We start from the raw sequence: 12,709 nt of genomic DNA, 5'->3' as shown, positions 1-12,709 counted from the left end.
TTAGTTTTTTTTTTTTTTTTTTTTTTCCAAAGGTGAAAGTAGGTCTGTCTTTTCAGTATCTCCAAACACGAGTGCTGTGAGAAAACACTTAAAATCAATCCATCTTGAAATAGTTAATTCCTACTGGTTTGACTATCACGTGACAATGAAACAATGTGCCTCTGGTACATTGACCAACATGGTGGTACATTTTGAAGTAGATAGCAGTTATACAACTCCCAGCCAAAACTCCTTATTAATATAACTTTATTATTTATAATTTGAATGTTTCTTTAGAACTGCATGTGTGCTCTGGTGCATCATTATCTCCAGAGTAGCACTTTCTAAAAGTCTCAGTTTCACAGTAAAAAGCAATGAAACACAGAGGCTTCATTCTTCTGTGTGCTCTACACTTCAGCTGCAAGTTCACAAAAAGAAACAGGTTTTCTTCACAAGCCTCATGGTTCAGTTTAGTTCACAGTTCGAGATTCAGTTCATGGACTGACCTCTAACAAACCGGGTTGATATTTCTATAACTTTCCCTCTCCTTGCTCAGCCACGATTCTAGCTGTGCATTTCAAGGCATCACTTTTCATCTGAGTAACAGGGCTTCTACTAACATTACTCATCATTTAAAGCCTTACTGAACAGTGATGACGTTATTTTTTGAGACCTATTTCAGTATTGCTTTTATATTAAATTATTAAAAAAACCTACACTTCTTAAAAAAAAAAACAAAAAAAAAAAAACAAGCACAACACTCAGCTCAAATCAGGAACCAATGCAACTTCTGGTCATCTTGTGTGTGTGTGCGTGTGTGCGTGTGTGTGTGTGTGTGTGTGTGTGTGTGTGTGTGTGATCCAGCTGTGTGCGCTGCGTGTCACAAGTGTTCCTGTACTCATATCACTCAGTCTCAGTCAATTTTATTCCTTAAAATATGCCAGCTCACGGTTCAGGCCTTTTTCCATCCATAGTTATCATTTCCACTCTCTCTCCTACTGCTGTGTCTGCGTGAGTGGACTGATGTTTTGTTTCTGACCAGTGGCTTAGAGGAAGAGAAACCCAACGTGCAATGTGTGTGTGATGATTTGTGCTTTTTTTCATACCAGCAAAAAGCGAAGCTGTCCATTTTAATTTCTTCATCCTCACAAGTCCAAACAGCACACAGAAAACTTTTCTCAGTTTTGCAAATACATGGTGGAGATCTGCACCACTGTCCTCACTCATTTACCCACTCAGACCATGCAGGGACAAGGCCAATACAAACAGACAGGATTCTGCCTTGTGACTTTGCGGCAGAGGTAAATGTTGTACAGTAGAAAACTAATTGCAACTTTATCTAGAGGGTGATGGGTTTTTAATATGGACAAACATTATGATACAAATATGTAAACACTTAAAATTCCAGCTTTTTCTTGTTTCAGCAATAGAAAAAGAAACTTTTGGCTGAAGGTTTGATAAAAAAAAATAAAATAAAAATACTCAGGCATCCCAGGGACAGGCTGGTTGGTATTTTTTTCTCTCTCTAACAGGTGCACATCTATATGTTTTTATAAAGGGAAATAAATCACATTGCCACCAATAAGAGCAAGGATGTCTTAAGAGGATTGCACCCACAGACTGCATATAGAGTGGACAGCGTGGCTCCGCCATTTACCATTGTACAGTTTTGAAGCCAAAATTCCCCCGTTACAGGCGCAGCCATCGTAGCAGTTGTGCCGCCAGAGTCTGCGCAGTAGTAACTGTGAGGGATTCTGGGAGATTCTGAGTGGAGGCGGGTGACAATTTTTTTTTTTTTTCTTTCAAGAATCTAATCACTTCCTGACTCTACCTCCTGACATATTTTACAGTCTCCGAAAAAACTACACAAGAACGGCAGCTGTCAACCATCGTTAAACGTGATGTAAAACCTTGTTTTTTTAACCTTTTAGCTACTGAAAACGAAACTTTCCCGAAAAAGAGGACTTGAATACAAAACAGCCAAATGATATCTTCAAATCACCACAACAATCAGGCGTGAGAAACATTTCTAAGAGGAGTACTAATTTTTTAAAGTTTGACCACAGCCCATCTGGAATGACTGGGGAGCTGGATTTTTTGACCTACACTGCAGCCAGCCACCAGGAGGAGCAGTTTCTATGGCGACCTCACTTTGACCTAAGCAAGATGATGTTCATTTTTTTTTTACATAGTCTATGATTGCACCCTGTCTGCTTTAGCTCTCCATACAGACTGGTTTTCCTGCCAACTGGTGCGTGATTAGTCAATAATATTGGAGACAGACAGGTGTGTTTTTTCAGGGCTGATGCAGATACCAACTTTTAGCAGTCAAGGAGGCCAATAACCAATATTTGGAGCCGATGTTCATTTGCGGTAAAAGTGAAAAAACTGGCATCAAAATTTTGAAAAGTAGAAACTCCAACACATAACTTTATTCAAATGCCTCTAAGCATTTGTTCTTTAAACAGCTCCTAGGTTCAGCAGCATATCTTATAAAGTTGAATAGAAACTTAAAAAAATAAATAGCTCCCTAAAGTTTTCAACAGTATTACAAAATTTCAATACAACTGAAATGTGTTTTGATCTTTCAATTATCTTTGTTTAAGTCCAAAAAAAAAAAACTCGACACACTCCACTCTGAAAAAACCCTTTCTCTTCTCCATGGTTTGTGTGTGCATGCACAGCTTTAACTGCTGATTGGCTGTTACCTGAGCAATAGCTCTGCGTGTGGCCAATCAGATGGTACTGTGGATGGAGACAGAGGAGTGACTACAAACAGAGAGGCATGGCTGTATCAGAGACAAAATAACATAGTTACATAGTTTGAAATTGATTTATCAACCATTGGATTAAAAGAAATGGTGGGGCTGTTGTGCCTCAAAATGCCAAATATCAGTGCCATAACCGGCCTGGCCGATATTCGGTCTATCTCTAACTCTCCCCACACTGAAAGCTGACTAATAAGTGGAGAATATATATTTTTTGTGTAGAATATTTAAAGATGGCTTTGACCCAAACTACCTCCAATAAACCACTCAGAAACTGTATTAATGTTTTGCAGTTTTTACACTTTCAGCTTACTAGATTGTAAGAGACATGTTTCTTCACAATTATGGGCTTAAATCCCAAAGGATTAAGATACTCTTCGTATTAAATGAGAAGTATTTTACCCAAAGCAAAAATTGGATGTGCGCTGACTGAAAAACAAAAATGCATTTATTAAACTTTCCTCAAAAAATGTCAGTTTCTTTATCTGGTTTTCATGTTTGCAGGGGTCGAGGCAGCCAATTCAGACAATATATTGCACTGGGAACACACGACACCACAGGGAATTCCACTATTGGACAATGACGGATGTCTGTATTTTAAGAAGAGCCAAATCCCATCCACTGAGCCGTTAGCCTGCCAGAGTTTGGTCTTATTTTAGTTTTGTTGCTGTTGGATTCAGTTGTCTCAGACTGCGCTGAACGTTGACTTGTGTCAGCATTTTTTGAGCTCTGTTTACCTAGCTGAACTTCACTGTGAATTACTCTGACTGAGGCTTTTAAAGAAATGTCTGTCTCATGTAACACAACACAGCAGTGCGCATGAAAAATGTATCCAAAAATGTGAAAGTTTCTTTTCAAGGTAGAGGCAACTCTCCTCACGTGCACTTCCTGTTTCAGTTTGTAATTACACCCTTCGTACTGACCGTGGAGAATTGTAAGTGCAGCGTGATTGCTTGCTTTAAATGGAAAAAAACTCTTAATCCTGCATAATCAATGAGGAAAGCAGGATGGCTGGCTGGGTGTATTAATGAGACAGAGCAGGAGGACCGTTAATCTAGTAATGACTTCTACATAACATGCCCCGCTGTGATGAAACACCTCTGTGTATTGAGCAGAGGGGAGCAGAGTTTAACTAATAAAAAGTGACAGTAACAAGAAGACTTATCTGAAGCTTTTTTTGCTCTCTTAGCCTCTCTGGTGTAAAAGAAATAAAACACCCCCCTGTGACTGGGGGAGGTGGTTTTTTTCTGAGTGTCTGGCAGTAGTAACCAGTGTCCATGGCTGTGGTTAGCAGGCGGGCAGGCAGGGGGAGGCAACAGGCCAGAGAAGATGGATGGCTGTGGAGACTGAAGCTGACAGTGTGTGAGAAAAGCAGCTCTCAGGTGCTGCACCTGCCATCCATCTCACTTCTGACCAGGCAAGGCATGAGTGGCACTGTTGTTTCGCCTTTTACTTACTGTTCACTCACTCGCATGTGCGTGCTCTCACTCAAAAAGACCACCACAAACACATAAACTGGTACACCAAGAGCTACACACACTTTCAAATACTCTCTGAGTTGATGGTGCTGGCCCTTTGAACTTTATCAGTCAGCTCCCTTCCCTTAAGTATTTGCTGAAGGCTGTTTCCTTTAAACTTATTTTAAAGATCACAGAGGCAGGGCCAGTGAAATAAAGAAAAACAATGAGACGATTGAAAACAGTGAATAAATAATACAGCAAAGCAGAGTGGGTCTGATCAAAGACCTACAAGATGAAGTCTCACCCTGGCTCTGGAGTGTTTCATCACCAAAGCTGCTGTAGAGATGCTAAACAGGCTTTGTGATTACTTTATTGAAATGACTCGTGTTCCTATCTTTGGCTTTGTGGATGCATCACTGCATGACTATGGTTACAGTGGTGAGCCCTGGTGCAGTACGAAACAGATGCAATCATTAATTATGCAGGCGAATGTCCACCGTTTAGCCAGTCTGACCACCGGCCATAGGCAACATGCTCATTGTACTTATGGAGCAGTTCAGGGAGTCAGGGACACGCTCATGCCAACACGGCTGCCAGATGGCAGGCACCGTAGTACTAAAAATGGACGTAAAAGTCCTATTTGTCACACAGTTGAATGATTCAACTCCCTGGGTGAAGAGCTGGCCGACAATACATGAGCTCAGGTTTATGGTTTTTATTTAAACCTCTTAAACAAGACAAATTAATGTGATTTCTTTAGTAATCACTGTTTCTGTTCTGTCACGTGCACACACTACAGTGATTGCTGTGTAGAAGGTATGGCCTAATGTTGCTCTCCTGTCAGTCCCCAGGGATAAAGCCTAAAGATTTGTTGATGAAATCAAAATGAACAGAACACCAATTCAAGATGTTAAAAGAAGTTTAAGTTGACTGGCTTACTGTACATCGTACTTATGGTTTCGACTCACTGAACAGGACACTATAAGAGGAATTCGCTGTTTTGTAATTCTTCCAAAATTATAGAAGAAAAATAAAACCCACATTCTCAGAAAGTGAGGATGCTGTATAAAATGTTTATGAAAACAGATTTTTTTCACTAAATATAGTGCAATGACAGCACGTCAACACATCAAATTTCTTTTGTTTTGTGAATGATTTACTATTGTAGTAAATCATGTGCCAGCTACACATTTCAAAAAGCTGGAACAAGGAAAACAAAGAGCACTTTCAAAGTTAAATCTCTCATCTGATATGATAAGTTTGCACCATGTTAGTGTCATGACTGGGTTACGACTTACAAAGAGCGTTCTAGACAAGCTAAGTCTCTCAGAAGTACAGATGGAGAGAGGTTCAACACTCTCTGAGAGACTGCTTAACAAATACTTAAATTATTTTGATAAGTAGTGTTTCTTTGTATATATATTTTAATAATTAAATGTTTTCATCATCTACTTTTAATAATTTAATCTAAAGATTTAGAGAATCTGGAGAAATCTTGAGACAAAAAAGGCAAAATGAGCAGTAAATAGTGGATGGCAGTGATCGTCCATAGACTATACTGCATTAAAACAGACGTGACTCTGAAGTGGAAATCACTGGACTGGCTCAAATTCACATCCAAAAACCACTGTGTGTGTAAGTATAGTTCACTACTGCAACAACATATATAAGTTAATATTGGACCATGCAAAAAAACAAGATCCAGAAACACCAGCACTTTCTCTGGACCCAATTTTTATCAAAGACTGATAAAGGTGAAAAACTGTCCTGTGGTCCTACCATTCAAACTGTAATATTTTTTTTGGAAACCATGGACAATTTGTCCTATGCTCCAAGGAGGAGAGGAACCACAAAACTTTTTTTATCAGCACACAGGTCAAAAGCTAGCCTCTGTGTAACTCAGGGATGTTAGGTGCTCTAAGGGGCACTGTGGAACAATATACACAGGTTTTGGAGCAACTTGTGTGGCTGACCACACAATGCTTTTTTAGGGAAGACCTTAAGCCTTTTCGCAAGACCATGCCAAACCACATTCTGCACTTATTACGTATGGCTCTGAGGAGTCTGGGTGCCTAATTGGTCTGTCTGCAGTCCTGGCTTGTCTCTCACTGAAAAGATTTGGTACATCAAAAAGAAAAAAATGTTAGAAAAAAGGACTATCTGAAATACCATATCAAGAAAAAATGGGATAACATTCCACTTTCACACCTTAAAAAACCTGTCTTCTCAAACTTTTACAGAGTGTTGTTAAAAGAAGAGGTGATGCAACACCTAGATGTGGATAACATCTATTTATTTATCTTATTTTTGACGGATGTTATTGTAAAGTTTCAATTTGTGTGTCGTATGTTTTTATTTCTCTTTCCAAAATGTGATTGATTAGACTATGTTGCATTCTTGTTGTTAATTTAGGTGTATATGCTTGTCAATATTTTTGTTTTTAGCCTTGACCCCAGGAAGACTAGCTGTGCTCCAGGATACAGCTAATGGGGATCCAAATTGAAAAACAAATAAACACACTAGTGGACATGCTCCTGTTTATATGAATTCAGTTAAATAACTAAATAAGCTGGCAACCATTAAATTCTGCTTAAATGCACAGTGTCCCAATATTTCATTATTAGTTTTGTTATCTCAGTCTATTCCTTAATGTCATGCAGAAAGTGGTCTCAAATTAACCAAGCAATACTATTGTGCATTGTGGTGCAAAGGGAAGAGTTGAACCAGTGAGAAGATCACAACCATAAAATTAATATTCTGCGGCATTTTTACCAAACTCCAACAGTTTAAGGATGAGTGGATGTTTTGGACACATTTACTTTTGTTTTTCCTAATGATGATGATAGGCACAACACCATTGTCTGCACACGGGACAAATAAGAGAGGCACAGAGCAAAAACATGGTTTATGTCTTACAACTAGTCTTACAAGTTTAAGCTTTTAATAGCCCTGATTTCAGCTGTTTTGAAACTACAGGTGTTCATTGTGCAACAGTAATGATGTCATCAGTGTTGGATGAGTTGGACAGGTAGTTTCCAAATGTGGTTTTGTAATTGTCAGATGAGCTCACTTAACATTCACTTTGTGAATCAAAGTTTGATTTTTTTTTACAAGGGATGTTTTTTCTTCCTTTTTTGTGACTTGTTATCAAACTCACAAGTTTTGCCTATTTAAGGACATGGCTGAGCCACAAGTGGGTACCATGGGCCAGGTCTGGCATTTCCAACATGTCCCCTGGCAACGATAGGCTTCAAAACAGCATCAGAAACAGAGGGTGACATCCAGTTAGAGCTGAAACGATTCCTCGAATGATTCAAGGTACTCGATTACAAAAAATACTTGAGTAATTTTCTCCGCCTCGAGTAATTTTCTCCGCCTCGAGGAATCGTTTAATTTTAAGAAAGATCAAAGATTGGTATTTCAAATAGAGCTGAGGCCATATTAAGAGAGTTTTTAGACCCCTCAAGCTACCTCTTATACATAATAGCAACTAGCAACTAATGCTGCACGATTATCGCAATCACAATCACAATGTCAGCACATGCAATTCCGATTTTTCTCCATGATAACCAAGCAAGTCTGTAGACTCATCATGACACAACTTTTTTTATTAAATCGCAAGCACAATCGCAATCGCAATTTTGTTCACCTAATCGCAAATCGCACCTTTTTCCCAAATCATGCAGCACTACTTGCAACAAATCTGGCTTCTTTTCTGGAGTTTGGAGACTAATGGGTCATTCTACAAAACGGGTGCCATTTGGGTCCGCAACATTTGATGAGATGTACAAGGCACAAAAAATGTGTCAAAGTGTGTTTACAAATTTTGGAGATACCAAAGCAAGTGCTCTTATTGACATGCTGTATCAGAAAATTCTGTTTCTTAAAGAGAAAATTTTTCATTTGAAAAATAACTGCTCTTCAACTAAACAAAAATGTATTTTATCCGATTGCTCGATTAATGGATGGTATTTTCAGCAGAATACTCGAATACTAAAATATTCGATAGCTGCAGCCCTACATCCAGCCACCAGTCGCAATACAGTTATACAGTCTGTGGTGTAACTGCTGGGACGCCTGCTAACTGTGACAACATGTGTCTATTACCTTAAGTGTAATAATGGCGGTAGATCACTCTATCTTTGACCTTCATCTGACTCTCGCTAAGGATGACAGCCTCATTTTGCTGGAGCGAACAGGTGTGGCTTGTCTTTCCTCAATCGACCTCAGATTTGTCCGTCCCATGACTGCAGCTACAGACATCAATAACAGGTTTATCATGCTGATGAGAGAGTATTAACTAAAGCTTAATGGGACATTCAGACAGTGATAAAGCGCACAGACAGCTGTTGATGAGCGGCTGCACGCGGCTTGTTAATGTGCTGATAAGCTGGAGGAGGGTCAGGGTTATATGAATTTGGAGAACAGTGAGTGTGCGATGACATGTTTATGAAGGGAGAAAAAAAAACAGAGCTGCAGGATTTGGAAATCAACCTAATGCTGCAATGACAGAATTACCCATAGGTTTAATTACTACAGAACTCAATTACAACAGCGCCATCAGCCAAATGAACAGGTTTGGAGGAAGGACAGAAGTGAAACAGAGAATGAGAGAAGATTAAGAGAAAGAGAAGGACACGGAGGGACAAGAAGTATAGGATAGAGAAGGTTAAGAGTTAAGAGAGAAAAAGACGGGAAAGTGAGGAAACCAAAGAGAGAGGATGAGGCAAAAGGGGGGTTGACAAGAGGGAAGGAAAGGAAATGAGAAATAGTGACCAGTTAAAGATAAACGAAAAAACAAGAGGAAAGTAAAGTATGAAGTTAAGAGGCTAACAGAAAAAAGGAAAATAAAAATTCATGAACAGAGGAGGGATAGAAAAACAGCAAAAGGAAGAGGGATGCCAAAATAAGGAAACAAGGAAGAAAAACTGTTGAAGAGGGAAAAGGCAGAGAAAAAACAGGGGTGATGTAAAAAAGGAAAGAGGAAGAAGAAGGGTCTTCTGTTTTTTTTCTCTCCCACCAATTTCTGCTAACTGTTTCCTGTTTAGAAACGTGTGACTGTGTAAATAAACTAAGGCGGCAATGATTCAAAGTGACGGGACAGCAAGAGATCATCTCCATTGCTTCAACACAAATTAGATGCAGAATGAAAATGAGAGCAGTTAATTTATTCAAACACATTATCAAACCCTTTAAAACACATGGATGCCGAGGTCTGAAACCCAGTCAAACGACACAGAGAGGCCCCCGCAAACCCAGACAAACCATAAAATGTAGAATGAAACACATTCAGCTTCACGCTCCTCTTGCTCCTTCTCAGCGTTCTGCTTTCTGTTTTCAACCGAACACCTGAGATAAACACAAAGAGACTTCTGCAGACTCAACTCTGGAACCTGAACAGAAGGACGAGTGCAACCGCACACAACCGTCCGCTCAATCAATATTTACCTTTTCCAGCATTCAGCATTGATCTCAGTAAGTGACTGTCTAAGTGGAGGAGGCAGTGCGGGACCAGGTGAAAAAGGAATTAATAATCCATGAATGTCCCCCTCACCTGCTCACCTCCACTGGAGCATGTATGGACGAGTCAAGGCGGAAGTAACTCAGAAATTATTTATCGCTCAGGAAGTATTGATTGTGCAGTGCTGTGAGGTTCAATCTACGAGGACGGGCTGGAACTTCAACACACTTTTGGATCAAGGACTTTATCTTTGAGCTACTTCTGGAGTCACACAAAACTGTACGAAACACAGAGATTACAACCATTTCATATTTGATAACACAACGTGAGGGAAAGATGTATGATAAGGTTCACACCGAAGTCAAACGGGTAACTGAGGCATGTCCTCTAGAGAAAAAAACAGATAGTGTCTGGAATAATAAAAAATCAGCCTCCAGTCAAGTTAGAGAAAATCTCTCTTCAATCGCTCTAACAGCTAACCTGGGAAAACACAACCACCACTCTGAAATATGTTCCTCTTTGATCTACATCTGGGTGATGATAATAAAAAGGTTTCAAGTCACGCATGACCATGAAAAACATTGAGCAAACTGTGAGGGCAACAAGGAGGCATTCAATCCAGTTTTTGAGGTGCCAATTTCCCATGTTGCATCACTCCACCTTGATGTGTGGAGTAATGCCCTGTCAAAAATCAATGCTGGGAACAGATTTAATCCGTTGTTATTCTCTTTGTTCGTTTGTGTTTTTCTTACTCTCCAGAGAGTATTAAGTCAGGTGGTTTATGTTCGAATTCTTGGGATAATAAAAGACTCATTCGGAAAAAAAACGTGGGCCTCTGTGACTGAGCAGGTCACAGAGGCCTTTATTGCTTGGCCAAATAGCATTTCCAAATGAAAGCGGGTCCTTAAATCAATTTGGACTTTGTTTTTAATCCCCATGATCTTAAACCATCTGATATGTTTGTGGGAGATCTGTTATAAAAAATTCACTGATCCTCAGTTTACCCTTTAAAGCAGAGCGCTAATGAGTCACAACCTGCTCGTGGTTTCATCTGATCCATTTCACCCTCTGTGACTACCACTCTCCTTTAATGTCATCAGGCTGCGCTCACTCAAACATGAGTTTCTCTCATTTAGCTCAAATCATCTACAGGGCCGTTCCCTGAAGGACATTTGACCTCTATCATATTTTCAGAGAAATGACAATGACATAATCCTCACTAAATCTCATTTCCTCTGATAGTCCCTTATCTTTGATGGCACGTGATCTGAGGAAGCTAACGCTGTTAGTGATTTCCCTGCGTTGAATTCTTCTCTTTAACTTAATTAATAATGAGAATTCACTGAACTTGGAGAGCTCTCTAAAGAGATTACACTATTTCATCCCTGGTAATGCTGATGCATCAGAAAGCCAGTAGGCCCACATGAGATCTTCCTTCCCGACACTGATTCTCATATCTGAGAAAAACGACTTTGTGTAAGTACCTGCGATGTCACTGGTTCTGTTTTAAGAAAAAGAAAAAAAGTTATAATTTCACAACTGTAGTCCTGTGTGTATAACCCTGTATGTCAATTTTAGTACAGCACACTGCTGTTTGGGGTTCTCCACCATAAATATTAACAAAATTCCTTCTTTTCTGCAAGCTCTGATTAGTTTTGCATCCTCTACCACCATCACACTACTGTATGCTGAGACAGGCAGGTCAGGCAAATGCTTGGGGTCCCAAGCCAGAAAGAGCCCCGGAGAGCTGATCAACTTTGAATCACTTAAGAGCAGTGACAACGAAGATAGTTTGCATTGACTGCGTCGGCTGTGTACAACTCCCTAAAGGGACCCCGCCTTCACTTCTTGCATCAAGAAGCGATGCAGCTGCATCTTGAGTAAGACAGTTTTTCAAAATTAAGCGAGCAGCAAACGAAAGAAGAAAAATAAACAGAACAAGCTAAAACGACACAAAGGAAGTGGTAAGCAGCACAGATAAAAGCCCACAGAAGCACTATATAGTGATCAGGGATTTTTTTGGACACAGCCTGGGTGAACATGGCCATACCCTACACAGTCCACTCAATGTATCCCACAACGCACTTTCAAAAGCAGTGTATGAGTGATGTACACTAGGTGAGCAATATATACCATCATGCATTGCAGTTCAAACAGAAAAAATGGATGATTACATGATCACTGATAACATGAAACAAATTTACATACTGTGCAGGACTAACACTTAGCTCTGTTTAACTTCCGGACGAGCGTGTCACGTGTGAGCAGAGAAACACGCAATGCAGATGTTAGCCGCTGAACTGTGAATCGCAGGTGATGCATTCACTGGACCTTGTAATTCTCAAACACAGCATAAATTGAAGTGTGAAAACATGATTGGTATTTATTTATTCAAAACATAACTTGTAATAAATGTTTTAGTAAATTTGGTTATTGTGGAAAAATATGCTAAGTTTAATACTAGTTATCACTGAAAACCATGCTGTTTTGCAGTGTTTGAGAAAAATTTTAACTGTAAATCCATCCATGAGGGACACAAGCCTGATAAGGTCACCAATAGCAGCTGGCAAGTAAGTGAGCAGTGTCTGAAATGTTTTTATTTTGCTGAGTGAATGGATTATTGAGTCCACTACACCTTAAAAAGTAAGTAGGGACTCAGTGGGTGATTACAGACACAACCCTAGTGTCATAATCATAAATCATTGACTGTTTATAGAGTGGACAGTGTGGCTCCGCCATTTATCATTGTACTGTTTTAAAGCCAAAATACCGCCGTCACAGTCGCAGCCATTGTAGCACTTTGCAACCAGAGTCTGCGCAGTAGAGACTGCGAGGGATTCTGGGAGAATCTGAGTGGAGCCGGGTGATAAGAATTACTTTTTTTTTTTATTTCGAGAGACTTATCCCTTCTTGAATCTAGCTCCCGAATATTTTACCGTCCCTGAAAAAAAATACACAAGAACAGCAGCTGTCAATCATTGTTAAAAGGACGTAAAACCTAGTTTTTAACCTCTTATAACTAATGAAAATTAAACTTTTCT

The 12,709-nt window shown here is 39.6% G+C and overlaps 1 protein-coding gene across 3 annotated transcripts in view; it reads right to left on the bottom strand.

Moving 5' to 3' along the window:
- The window catches only part of LOC141790872 (transmembrane protein 132D), a 64,137-nt gene that overhangs the window by 22,966 nt on the left and 28,462 nt on the right, over positions 1-12,709 (bottom strand). The window lies entirely within an intron of this gene.

This window comes from Halichoeres trimaculatus, unplaced genomic scaffold, assembly GCF_033239565.1.
Source record: "Halichoeres trimaculatus isolate MK-OKI-2021-1 unplaced genomic scaffold, fHalTri1.1 fHalTri1_scaffold_5, whole genome shotgun sequence".
Classification (NCBI taxonomy): Eukaryota; Metazoa; Chordata; class Actinopteri; order Labriformes; family Labridae; genus Halichoeres; species Halichoeres trimaculatus.
The sequence above is the reverse complement of the archived record's forward strand: the minus strand, read 5'-3'. Positions and strand labels throughout refer to the sequence as shown.